The sequence below is a fragment of the Haliotis rufescens genome, unplaced genomic scaffold (genome assembly GCF_023055435.1).
Source record: "Haliotis rufescens isolate VD_foot unplaced genomic scaffold, xgHalRufe1.0.p SCAF_18, whole genome shotgun sequence".
NCBI classification, from domain to species: Eukaryota; Metazoa; Mollusca; class Gastropoda; order Lepetellida; family Haliotidae; genus Haliotis; species Haliotis rufescens.
The window spans coordinates 29,362,053-29,375,776 of record NW_025963868.1 but is presented as its reverse complement, the minus strand read 5'-3'; positions in this window follow the sequence as shown (position 1 = coordinate 29,375,776).

The window sequence follows — 13,724 nt, the reverse complement described above, 5'->3', positions numbered from 1 at the left end:
CTACATTTGAACAATCAAGAAACAACAAGAAAATGACAGACGCAATTGAAGGAAAACTGAACACAAACATTTCGTGTGGTGAAATACGCCATGACAAGTTTGGCTGCCTGCACCTGTCAGCTAAGAACTTATAGATGAAATTCTATGACATGATCATATTTGACGTTTATGGAGGAGTGTGTATGGTTCTACGCCGCTTTTAGCAATATTCCAGCAATATCGCGTCGGGGGACACAAGAAAAGGGCTTCACACATTGTGTCCATGTCAGGGAATCGAACCCGGGTCTTCAGCGTGACGAGCAAACGTTTTAACCACTGGGCTACCTCACCGACCCTATGGAGAAATGAAATAGTTATAGAATCACCCACGAGGTGAAATAAATGTTGCCTTAGCGAGGAACTTAAAACGAGTGACATATTTTCCGTTATCACTCGTACCGAGTGGGTTATTCTATTTATTACCCATAATTATATTAAAGACGTGTTTCAAAGGGAAAAAAACTATCGCCGATCAAGAATCAGCTGTTATGCGTCAACACTGTCCACTCACTCCAATTTTAACGTGTTGTTACGCGTGAAAAATACGGCTCTGTTAAAAACCTTTTTAAAGATCACATTATTGCAGTTATATTTCTGTCTGATTTACAAAGCGTAAACTATCTAGCATTGATAATAGAAGACACATTTTTAAAAAGGTTCATTGGGTTTTTTAATCAAGGCTTGTTTTGACAAGATCTCGTCACTGACAGACAAGCCGCCGTCGTGCATCAGCATAGGCATGCATTTCACATTGAGAAGAGGAAACTCGGAAAACCTGTCAAATTTTTTTATGTGTCATTCGACAAAAATGCCAAAACCTAAAAGAACAACATGGATGGAATGTACAGAAGTCATGTTTGTTAGAGGAAAGTTACGAAAAGTAGGTAAACTTTGAAATGAACGATTGCTGTCACAGTGTCGGAATGAATGACCCGAGATATGAGACAGCCGAAACCAGGAATGACAAGAGAACCGCATTCGTGTCCAACTCGTGTTATTCCGGGACAAGCCGAATAGCTTCTTTCAGGTTACGGAAAGGGGCGAGTGGTGACGAATAAAGAGAACCGGCGTTACGGTTTAATCCGGACAACAATTTAAATGAACATCGTGTGTTATTTGAGACAAGTGTGACTGATGGGGAACATGTGCATGTGGGATTTTAGGAGAACTTGTCAAACACACTTGTGGAGTGGACACAGCCTAGTATAGTGGAAGACAGGAGTTTGTTGATATAGAGAATCTTACCCGAGTGTCTTTTGATATTAAATATATCAGCAGGAGTTGATATATTTGATATCCAAAGACACGAGGGTGAGATTTTATATATCATCCAACATCATTTTTCCAACTTTTTCAGTTTGTAGACAGTAATATTTAAGCCGTGTCTCAGTGTAAAAAGTACTGCTCACAGCTTTAGTAGCAGAGCCATTAGTGATGTCATTTGATTGTGACATCATGGTAACCAATGACGTCACAGTGTCTGCAAAGCATTGTGATGCAATTTCAATGCAGCGATTTATTACTTGCCCGTGAAGAGATCACCTGTTTATAAACATACAGCTGTATTACACATTGTGTTATACCAAAGCGCGTGCTTATGTACTGCGGGAACAAGTTCCACTAACGACAATTGAAAGCTCTCAGCATCGCTTGTCTTATTCAACGACATTGTGTTTGGAGATGATAGATCACCGAGAGAGGTTATGCACTCTCAATGACCCCCAGCAACCTTGTTGCTAGGCTAACGTCGCATGGCATTGTTTCGCCGATGGATCTTGCAACACAATTCCACTAATTACGTCATCGGGTATTGTGACGTGTTGTAAACTTTGTGGTGCAGGTCCCGTTCCACAAGGCGATCGCACTGTAGCGCAGCGACAGTCGTAAGTTTCTGTTAAAGTATGTGAGTTACGATAACCATAGCGCTACGATAACTTTGTGTAACGGACGCCTGGATTCTAAAGGTGGGCGGTTGTAAGGTATTAAATTAATATGTGTCAACGTTTTACGTGTTTGAAGTATTATTCTGTTAAACTCAATTGGACTACGTTGTGGATCGTGTAGGTGTCTGCCTATTCATACACGACATTGAGATTCTAAATCGATCCCAAATTGCGTGGATCGATACTCATGATGTCAATCACAGAATTGTCTGGTGCAGACTCGATTATTTACAGACCGCCGTCATATAGCTGGAATATTGCTGAGTGCGGCGTTAAACAACAAACAAACAAATAAACAAACAAATTTATTATCTAACGATAAACATATGTCATTGACCTAACATAACCCTTGGTTCTTTTGTTTTAGGCGAAGACAAAATAAGGTTCAAGCTTTTATACCTTACATTACAATGTTCTCTATTATGTCCTCAGTGTGTTCGGAGTATGGCTTAGATATGACCAAATATCCTGGACTTGGTATTTCTGGTATAAGCTGGAATATTGCTGAGTGCGGCGTTGAAAAACAAACAAAAATGTTTCAATGGCCTTAGATATTGATGTCACCCTATGGGGAGTCCGAATTATGTTTGTTTTGTTTGTTTGAGATGAAACATATTAGACCAACTCATTATATGAAGTGGGACATCACATGACATGCATCAACCAAGTCAGCGAGCCTGACCACCCGATCCCGGGGAGTCCGAAGTAGGCGTTGCCTGAAGTAACATGTGCTTGTCGTAAGAGTGAGTGAGTGAGTGAGTTTGATTTTACGCCGCTTATAGCAATATTCCAGCAATATCACGGCGGGGGACACCAGAAATGAGCTTCACACATTGTACCCATGTCGGGAATCGAACCCGGGTGTTCGGCGTGACGAGCGAACGCTTTAACCACTAAGCTACCCGACCGCCCCGCTTATCGTAAGAGGCGACGTACTTGGATTGGGTGAGTGGTCGGACTCGGTGGCTTGGTTGAGTGTGTCACAGTGCCCCGAGGGTGTTAATATTTGATGGTGCCGTACCTACTTGAAGCAAGTGTACCCAAAACACCCTTTTAATTACAATGGATATATTATATGTGTTTATTATTCCGTTATCAAGTAAATGTCTTTGTTATTATGTACCCCATAGTTTGAGTTCTGTGTGTGCGCTAAATGCATGGGTATTGTGTTATACGCTAAGGAATGGGCTTCATACGAAACATTAGCCAGATGTAAGGAATCGAACTCGGCCGTTTCGGCGAGAGGTGCCAAAACTTGATTGAGCCAATGGGCTACCTTATTGCTATTATGGACATATTTCCTTCGCACATAAAATATTACCGTACACAGTGGAATCTGTCGAGACAAGACTTTGACTAATCAGCATTTGTAACAAGGCGATATCAATTGTGCCGAATATACTATGATTCATAATAATACTTCTTTGAATCTTGCTTCTATTTACATTTGTTATCCTCTGTTATAATATTCCTAATGAAGGCCCCTGTAAAAATCAGACTCACTTTCGGCCCCACAACAAGTAAACCGTTCGTTTCGCCTGGATGTCAAAACAATGACGCAATGAAGTCCAAAGCAGATATTCCACTGTACTAAACTGTACAGATTGAATGTCAAAAGCCCCTTGCATGAATGCGTGATGCGGATACGACGCTGTAATTCTCTCAAATGTTGGAGGAATTTCAAAGCTTTTTTTCATGGGTTGTGGTGTTCTCAGCATCCCAGTTAATGGTTCTGCGCTGGCCCTTACGCTAGACGGACTAGAGACGACACCAAATACATGGTGACAAATGATGATTATTGATCAATATTTGTTTGTTTGTTGTTTAACGCCGCACTCAGCAGCATTCTAGCTATATGAGACTTGCCGCCAGTCAATGTAACCCAACTCTCCGCTGGGGTCACGCTGACTGGCACTTGTGGCTCCCGGCACACGGCACATAGGAGCCTCCCCCTACCCCTCTCCAACAGCCCCTTTTGACTAGGACTTCTTGAGTGTACCAAGTTGGAGAGAATATCCCCCTAAAATATAAAGGCCCATGATTAGCCCATGGATGTATAGCAATTCTATCCTTATTATAGAGCAACTCATTATATGAAGCGACGCATCACAACAGGAACTGAAACATAAGAGACCAACTCATACGAAGTGGCTCGTCACAACTGGAGCGGAAACATTACAGACCCATATGAAGTGGCGCGCCACAACCGGAGCTCAAACATTAGAGATCAACTCATTACATGAAGTGACGCATCACAACTCAAACATTAGAGATCAACTCATTACATGAAGTGACGCATCACAACTGGAGCTCAAACATTAGAGGCCAACTCACTATATGAAGTGACGCAACTGGACATAAATCATTAAAAACAGCTAATATTAGTAGGAAGTGGCGCGTCACAACTGGATCTGAAACATATCAAACCAACTCATTATATGAAGTGACGCATCACAACTGGACCTCAAACATTAGAGATCAACTCACTATATGAAGTGACGCATCACAACTGGAGCTCAAATATTAGAGGCCAACTAACTACATGAAGTGACGCATCACAACTGGAGCTGAAACATTTGAGACCAACCCATTATATGAAGTGGAGCTCACAACTGGAGCTGAAACATATGAGGCCAACTCATTACATGACACTACAACTGCTTTTCTCCACTATTCGGAACATTCGGACCAGCAAAATACACCCCTATATCTACTGACCACATTCATAACAGGGAAAGTCCAGCACAGCATGGCTTTCTCAGAATGGAGCCCACGTGACCACGGACATTTGCAATGTGTAACCCATGTCAAGAAACCTTGGTCGTCTAGGTACATGTGTATAACCTACAATGGTAGAAGGACATGCTTTCATTCAGTCAATGTCACCGTGACTATAGAAACTATGTGGAGTTAAAGTAGCGCCGAATTTACACCATAATGTTGAAAAAAACATTCTGTCTGGAAAAATAATATGATGTGATGCGTCTCAACTGGACATAAATCATTAAAAACAGCTAATATTAGTAGGAAGTGGCGCGTCACAACTGGATCTGAAACATATCAAACCAACTCATTATATGAAGTGACGCATCACAACTGGACCTCAAACATTAGAGATCAACTCACTATATGAAGTGACGCATCACAACTGGAGCTCAAATATTAGAGGCCAACTAACTACATGAAGTGACGCATCACAACTGGAGCTGAAACATTTGAGACCAACCCATTATATGAAGTGGAGCTCACAACTGGAGCTGAAACATATGAGGCCAACTCATTATGTGAAATGGCGCATCACAACTTGAGCTGAAACATTAGAGACCAACTCATTATCTCAAGTGCTGCGTCACAACTGGACCAAAACATTAGAGACCCAACTAATCTCAAGTAGCGCATCACGACTGGACCTGAAACATCAGAAACCAACTAATATGTAGTGGTGCTTACAACTGGAGCTGAAACATGAGAGACCAACTCATTATATAAAGTGGTGCTCACAACTGGACCTGAAACATTAGAGACAAACTAATATGAAGTGGCGCTCACAACTGGAGCTGAAACATTAGAGACCAACTAATATGAAGTGTGCTCACAACTGGACCTGAAACATTAGAGACCAACTTATATGAAGTGGCGCTCACAACTGGAGCTGAAACATTAGAGACAAACTAATATGAAGTGGTGCTCACAACTGGACCTGACACATTAGAGACAAACTAATATGAAGAAGTGCTCACAACTGGACCTGAAACATTAGAGACCAACTAATATCAAGTGGTTCTCACAACTGGAGCTGAAACATGTGAGAACAACTCATTATATGAAGTGACGCGTCACAACTGCAACCTAAACAATAGAGACCAACTTTATGAAGTGGTGCCCACAACTGAACCTGAAACATTAGGGACTAACTCATTATATGAAGTGGCGCATCACAACTGGAGCTGAAACATAAGAGACCAACTCATTATAAGAAGTGGAGCATCACAACTGGAGCTGAAACATTAGAGACCAACTCATTATATGAAGTGGTGCTCACAACTGGATCTGAAACATTAGAGACCAACTCATTATATGAAGTGGTGCTCACAACTGGATCTGAAACATTAGAGGCCAACTATTATGAAGTGATGCTGACAATTTGGCCTGAAACATTAGAGACCAAATAATATGAAGTGGCGCTGACAACTGGAGCTGAAACATTAGAGACCAACTAATATGAAGTGGTGCTCACAACTGGACCTGAAACATGAGAGACCAACTCATTATATGAAGTGGTGCTCACAACTGGACCTGAAACATTAGAGACCAACTAATATCAAGTGATCCTCACAGCTGGACCTGAAACATTTCAGACCAACTAATATGAAGTGGTGATCACAACTGGATCTGAAACATCACAGACTAACTAGTATGAAGTGGTGCTCACAACTGGACCTGAAACATTAGAGACCAACTCATTGCATGAAGGGGCGCATCACAACTGGAGCTACAACGCTAGAGACCAGCTCATTATACCAGGAAGTGGGCGCTTCTCAAACGGTTCTGAAACATTGAAAGACTAAATCATCTTAACTGGTCGTGGTACATTTCAGTATAGACTATAGTCTTGATTTTCTTTTCGAAATGATCCTTTGGTAGTGATAGGTAAATCGTTATAAAACTCTACAAAAGTTACTTGCCGGAATGGGTAAGCACCACAGAGGTCCATAACACGAAATCTTTGCATAGACTATTGTGCTAAAAAAAGGCCTAACAGAGTCAATGTATCTGTTCATTTGAACCTGAAGCTGAGAGCTTTTAAATATCTATCAGTATATGTGCTCTAGAGATAAGACTTCCAGACGACCTCAGCTGACACTACAACTGCCTTTCTACGGTAACTGGGGTATCATTGGGCGTGGACAGCACCCGCAACTCATTCTTACACTTCACCATGAATGCGGAAGGTTATACTTTCCCTACTACTCGGAACATTCGGACCAGCAAAATACACCCCTATATCTACTGACCACATTCTTCACAGGGAAAGTCCAGCATAGCATGGCTTTCTCAGAATGGAGCCCACATGACCACGGACAGTTGCAATGTGTAACCCATGTCCAGGCACCTTGGTCGTCTAGGTATAACCTACAATATTGTAGAGGACATATTTACATTCAGTAAAAGTCACTGTGACTATAGAAACTATTTGGAGTTAAAGTTGGTTGGTTGGTTGGTTTGTTGTTTAACGCCACATTCAGCAATATTCCAGCTATATGACGGCGGTCTGTAAATAATCGAGTCTGGACCAGACAATCCAGTGATTGATATCATGAGCATCGATCCACGCAATTTGGATCGATGACATGTATCAACCAGGTCAGCGAGTCTGACCACCCGATCCCGTTGGTCGCCTTTTACGACAAGCATAGTCACCTTTTACGGCAAGCATGGGTTGCTGAAAACTTATTCTACCCCGGAACCTTCACGGGACTTGGAGTTAAAGTATACGAAGCAGATTAGTTTTCTAGCCATCCAGATCATATTTTCAATATTATGATGTAAACACGGTGCTATTTGGAGTTAAAGTAGCACCGTGTTTACATCATAATATTGAAAAAATGATCCTAATGGCTAAAAAACTAATCGACTTCGTATATGTGATGTGTCTCAACTGGATATGAATCGTAAAAAATCAGCTCATACTAGAAGGAAGTGGCGAGTCACAACTGCAGCTGAAACATTGGAGACCAACTGATATGAACTGGTGCTCACAACTGGACTTGAAACATTAGAGACCAACTAATATCAAGTGGTGCTCAAAACTGGAGCTGAAACATGTGAGAACAACTCATTATATGAAGTGAAGCGTCACAACTGGAGCTCAAATATTAGAGGCCAACTAACTACATGAAGTGACGCATCACAACTGGAGCTGAAACATTTGAGACCAACCCATTATATGAAGTGGAGCTCACAACTGGAGCTGAAACATATGAGGCCAACTCATTATGTGAAATGGCGCATCACAACTTGAGCTGAAACATTAGAGACCAACTCATTATCTCAAGTGCTGCGTCACAACTGGACCAAAACATTAGAGACCCAACTAATCTCAAGTAGCGCATCACGACTGGACCTGAAACATCAGAAACCAACTAATATGTAGTGGTGCTTACAACTGGAGCTGAAACATGAGAGACCAACTCATTATATAAAGTGGTGCTCACAACTGGACCTGAAACATTAGAGACAAACTAATATGAAGTGGCGCTCACAACTGGAGCTGAAACATTAGAGACCAACTAATATGAAGTGTGCTCACAACTGGACCTGAAACATTAGAGACCAACTTATATGAAGTGGCGCTCACAACTGGAGCTGAAACATTAGAGACAAACTAATATGAAGTGGTGCTCACAACTGGACCTGACACATTAGAGACAAACTAATATGAAGAAGTGCTCACAACTGGACCTGAAACATTAGAGACCAACTAATATCAAGTGGTTCTCACAACTGGAGCTGAAACATGTGAGAACAACTCATTATATGAAGTGACGCGTCACAACTGCAACCTAAACAATAGAGACCAACTTTATGAAGTGGTGCCCACAACTGAACCTGAAACATTAGGGACTAACTCATTATATGAAGTGGCGCATCACAACTGGAGCTGAAACATAAGAGACCAACTCATTATAAGAAGTGGAGCATCACAACTGGAGCTGAAACATTAGAGACCAACTCATTATATGAAGTGGTGCTCACAACTGGATCTGAAACATTAGAGACCAACTCATTATATGAAGTGGTGCTCACAACTGGATCTGAAACATTAGAGGCCAACTATTATGAAGTGATGCTGACAATTTGGCCTGAAACATTAGAGACCAAATAATATCAAGTGGCGCTGACAACTGGAGCTGAAACATTAGAGACCAACTAATATGAAGTGGTGCTCACAACTGGACCTGAAACATGAGAGACCAACTCATTATATGAAGTGGTGCTCACAACTGGACCTGAAACATTAGAGACCAACTAATATCAAGTGATCCTCACAGCTGGACCTGAAACATTTCAGACCAACTAATATGAAGTGGTGATCACAACTGGATCTGAAACATCACAGACTAACTAGTATGAAGTGGTGCTCACAACTGGACCTGAAACATTAGAGACCAACTCATTGCATGAAGGGGCGCATCACAACTGGAGCTACAACGCTAGAGACCAGCTCATTATACCAGGAAGTGGGCGCTTCTCAAACGGTTCTGAAACATTGAAAGACTAAATCATCTTAACTGGTCGTGGTACATTTCAGTATAGACTATAGTCTTGATTTTCTTTTCGAAATGATCCTTTGGTAGTGATAGGTAAATCGTTATAAAACTCTACAAAAGTTACTTGCCGGAATGGGTAAGCACCACAGAGGTCCATAACACGAAATCTTTGCATAGACTATTGTGCTAAAAAAAGGCCTAACAGAGTCAATGTATCTGTTCATTTGAACCTGAAGCTGAGAGCTTTTAAATATCTATCAGTATATGTGCTCTAGAGATAAGACTTCCAGACGACCTCAGCTGACACTACAACTGCCTTTCTACGGTAACTGGGGTATCATTGGGCGTGGACAGCACCCGCAACTCATTCTTACACTTCACCATGAATGCGGAAGGTTATACTTTCCCTACTACTCGGAACATTCGGACCAGCAAAATACACCCCTATATCTACTGACCACATTCTTCACAGGGAAAGTCCAGCATAGCATGGCTTTCTCAGAATGGAGCCCACATGACCACGGACAGTTGCAATGTGTAACCCATGTCCAGGCACCTTGGTCGTCTAGGTATAACCTACAATATTGTAGAGGACATATTTACATTCAGTAAAAGTCACTGTGACTATAGAAACTATTTGGAGTTAAAGTTGGTTGGTTGGTTGGTTTGTTGTTTAACGCCACATTCAGCAATATTCCAGCTATATGACGGCGGTCTGTAAATAATCGAGTCTGGACCAGACAATCCAGTGATTGATATCATGAGCATCGATCCACGCAATTTGGATCGATGACATGTATCAACCAGGTCAGCGAGTCTGACCACCCGATCCCGTTGGTCGCCTTTTACGACAAGCATAGTCACCTTTTACGGCAAGCATGGGTTGCTGAAAACTTATTCTACCCCGGAACCTTCACGGGACTTGGAGTTAAAGTATACGAAGCAGATTAGTTTTCTAGCCATCCAGATCATATTTTCAATATTATGATGTAAACACGGTGCTATTTGGAGTTAAAGTAGCACCGTGTTTACATCATAATATTGAAAAAATGATCCTAATGGCTAAAAAACTAATCGACTTCGTATATGTGATGTGTCTCAACTGGATATGAATCGTAAAAAATCAGCTCATACTAGAAGGAAGTGGCGAGTCACAACTGCAGCTGAAACATTGGAGACCAACTGATATGAACTGGTGCTCACAACTGGACTTGAAACATTAGAGACCAACTAATATCAAGTGGTGCTCAAAACTGGAGCTGAAACATGTGAGAACAACTCATTATATGAAGTGAAGCGTCACAACTGCAACCTAAACAATAGAGACCAACTATATGAAGTGGTGCCCACAGCTGAACCTGAAACAAAAGGGACTAACTCATTATATGAAGTGGAGCATCACAACTGGAGCTGAAACATAAGAGACCAACTCATTATAAGAAGTGGAGCATCACAACTGGAGCTGAATCATTAGAGACCAACTCATTATATGAAGTGGTGCTCACAACTGGATCTGAAACATTAGAGACCAACTATTATGAAGTGATGCTGACAATTTGGCCTGAAACATTAGAGACCAACTAATATGAAATGGCGCTGACAACTGGAGCTGAAACATTAGAGACCAACTAATATGAAGTGGTGCTCACAACTGGAGCTGAAACATGAGAGACCAACTCATTATATGAAGTGGTGCTCACAACTGGACCTGAAACATTAGAGACCAACTAATATCAAGTGGTGCTCACAGCTGGACCTAAAACATTTGAGACCAACTAATATGAAGTGGTGATCACAACTGGATCTGAAACATCACAGACCAACTAGTATGAAGTGGTGCTCACAACTGGACCTGAAACATTAGAGACCAACTCAATGCATGAAGGGGCGCATCACAACTGGAGCTACAACTCTAGAGACCAGCTCATTATACCAGGAAGTGGGCGCTTCTCAAACGGTTCTGAAACATTGAAAGACTAAATCATCTTAACTGGTGGTGGTACATTTCAGTATAGACTATAGTCTTGATTTTCTTTTCGAAATGATCCTTTTGGTAGTAATAGGTTAATCGTTATAAAACTCTACAAAAGTTACTTGCCAGAATGGATAAGCACAACAGAGGTCCATAACACGAAATATTTGCATTGACTATTGTGCTAAATTATGGCCAAACAGAGTCAATGTATCTGTTCATTTGAACCTGAAGCTGAGAGCTTTTAAATATCTATCAGTATATGTGCTCTAGAGATAAGACTTCCAGACGACCTCAGCTGACACTACAACTGCCTTTCTACGGTAACTGGGATATCATTGGGCGTGGACAGCACCCGCAACTCATTCTTACACTTCACCATGAATGCGGAAGGTTATACTTTCCCTACTACTCGGAACATTCGGACCAGCAAAATACACCCCTATATCTACTGACCACATTCTTCACAGGGAAAGTCCAGCATAGCATGGCTTTCTCAGAATGGAGCCCACATGACCACGGACAGTTGCAATGTGTAACCCATGTCCAGGCACCTTGGTCGTCTAGGTATAACCTACAATATTGTAGAAGGACATATTTACATTCAGTAAAAGTCACTGTGACTATAGAAACTATTTGGAGTTAAAGTTGGTTGGTTGGTTTGTTTGTTGTTTAACGCCACATTCAGCAATATTCCAGCTATATGACGGCGGTCTGTAAATAATCGAGTGTGGACCAGACAATCCAGTGATTGATATCATGAGCATCGATCCACGCAATTTGGATCGATGACATGTATCAACCAAGTCAGCGAGCCTGACCACCCGATCCCGTTAGTCGCCTTTTACGACAAGCATAGTCACCTTTTATGGCAAGCATGGGTTGCTGAAGACCTATTCTACCCCGGAATCTTCACGGGACTTGGAGTTAAAGTATACGAAGCAGATTAGTTTTCTAGCCATCCAGATCATATTTTCAATATTATGATGTAAACACGGTGCTATTTGGAGTTAGAGTAGCACCGTGTTTACATCATAATATTGAAAAAATGAGCCTAATGGCTAGAAAACTAATCGGCTTCGTATATGTGATGTGTCCCCACTGAATATGAATCGTAAAAAATCAGCTCATACTAGAAGGAAGTGGCGAGTCACAACTGCAGCTGAAACATTGTAGACCAACTGATATGAACTGGTGTTCACAAGAGGACCTGAAACATTAGAGACCAACTAATATCAAGTGGTGCTCACAACTGGAGCTGAAACATGTGAGAACAACTCATTATATGAAGTGACGTGTCAAAACTGCAACCTTAACAATAGAGACCAACTATATGAAGTCCCACAACTGAACCTGAAACATAAGGGTCTAAAGATTTATATGAAGTGGCGCATCACAACTGGAGCTGAAACATAAGAGACCAACTCATTATAAGAAGTGGAGCATCACAACTGGAGCTGAAACATAAGAGACCAAGTCATTATATGAAGTGGTGCTCACAACTGGAGCTGAAACATTAGAGATCAACTCGTTATATGAAGTTGTGCTCACAACTGGATCTGAAACATTAGAGGCCAACTATTATGAAGTGATGCTGACAATTTGGCCTGAAACATTTGAGACCAACTAATATGAAGTGGTGCTCACAACTGGACCTGAAACATTAGAGACCAACTCATTGCATGAAGGGGCACATCACAACTGGAGCTACAACACTAGAGACCAGCTCATTATACCAGGAAGTGGGCGCTTCTCAAACGGTTCTGAAACATTGAAAGACTAAATCATCTTAACTGGTGGTGGTACATTTCAGTATAGACTATAGTCTTGATTTTGTTTTCGAAATGATCCTTTGGTAGTGATAGGTAAATCGTTATAAAACTCTACAAAAGTTACTTGCCGGAATGGGTAAGCACCACAGAGGTCCATAACACGAAATCTTTGCATTGACTATTGTGCTAAATAATGGCCAAACAGAGTCAATGTATCTGTTCATTTGAACCTGAAGCTGAGAGCTTTTAAATATCTATCAGTATATGTGCTCTAGAGATAAGACTTCCAGACGACCTCAGCTGACACTACAACTGCCTTTCTACGGTAACTGGGGTATCATTGGGTGTGGACAGCACCCGCAACTCATTCTTACACTTCACCATGAATGCGGAAGGTTATACTTTCCCTACTACTCGGAACATTCGGACCAGCAAAATACACCCCTATATCTACTGACCACATTCTTCACAGGGAAAGTCCAGCATAGCATGGCTTTCTCAGAATGGAGCCCACATGACCACGGACAGTTGCAATGTGTAACCCATGTCCAAGCACCTTGGTCGTCTAGGTATAACCTACAATATTGTAGAAGGACATATTTACATTCAGTAAAAGTCACCGTGACTATAGAAACTATTTGGAGTTAAAGTTGGTTTGTTGGTTTCTTTGTTGTTTAACGCCACATTCAGCAATATTCCAGCTATATGACGGCGGTCTGTAAATAAT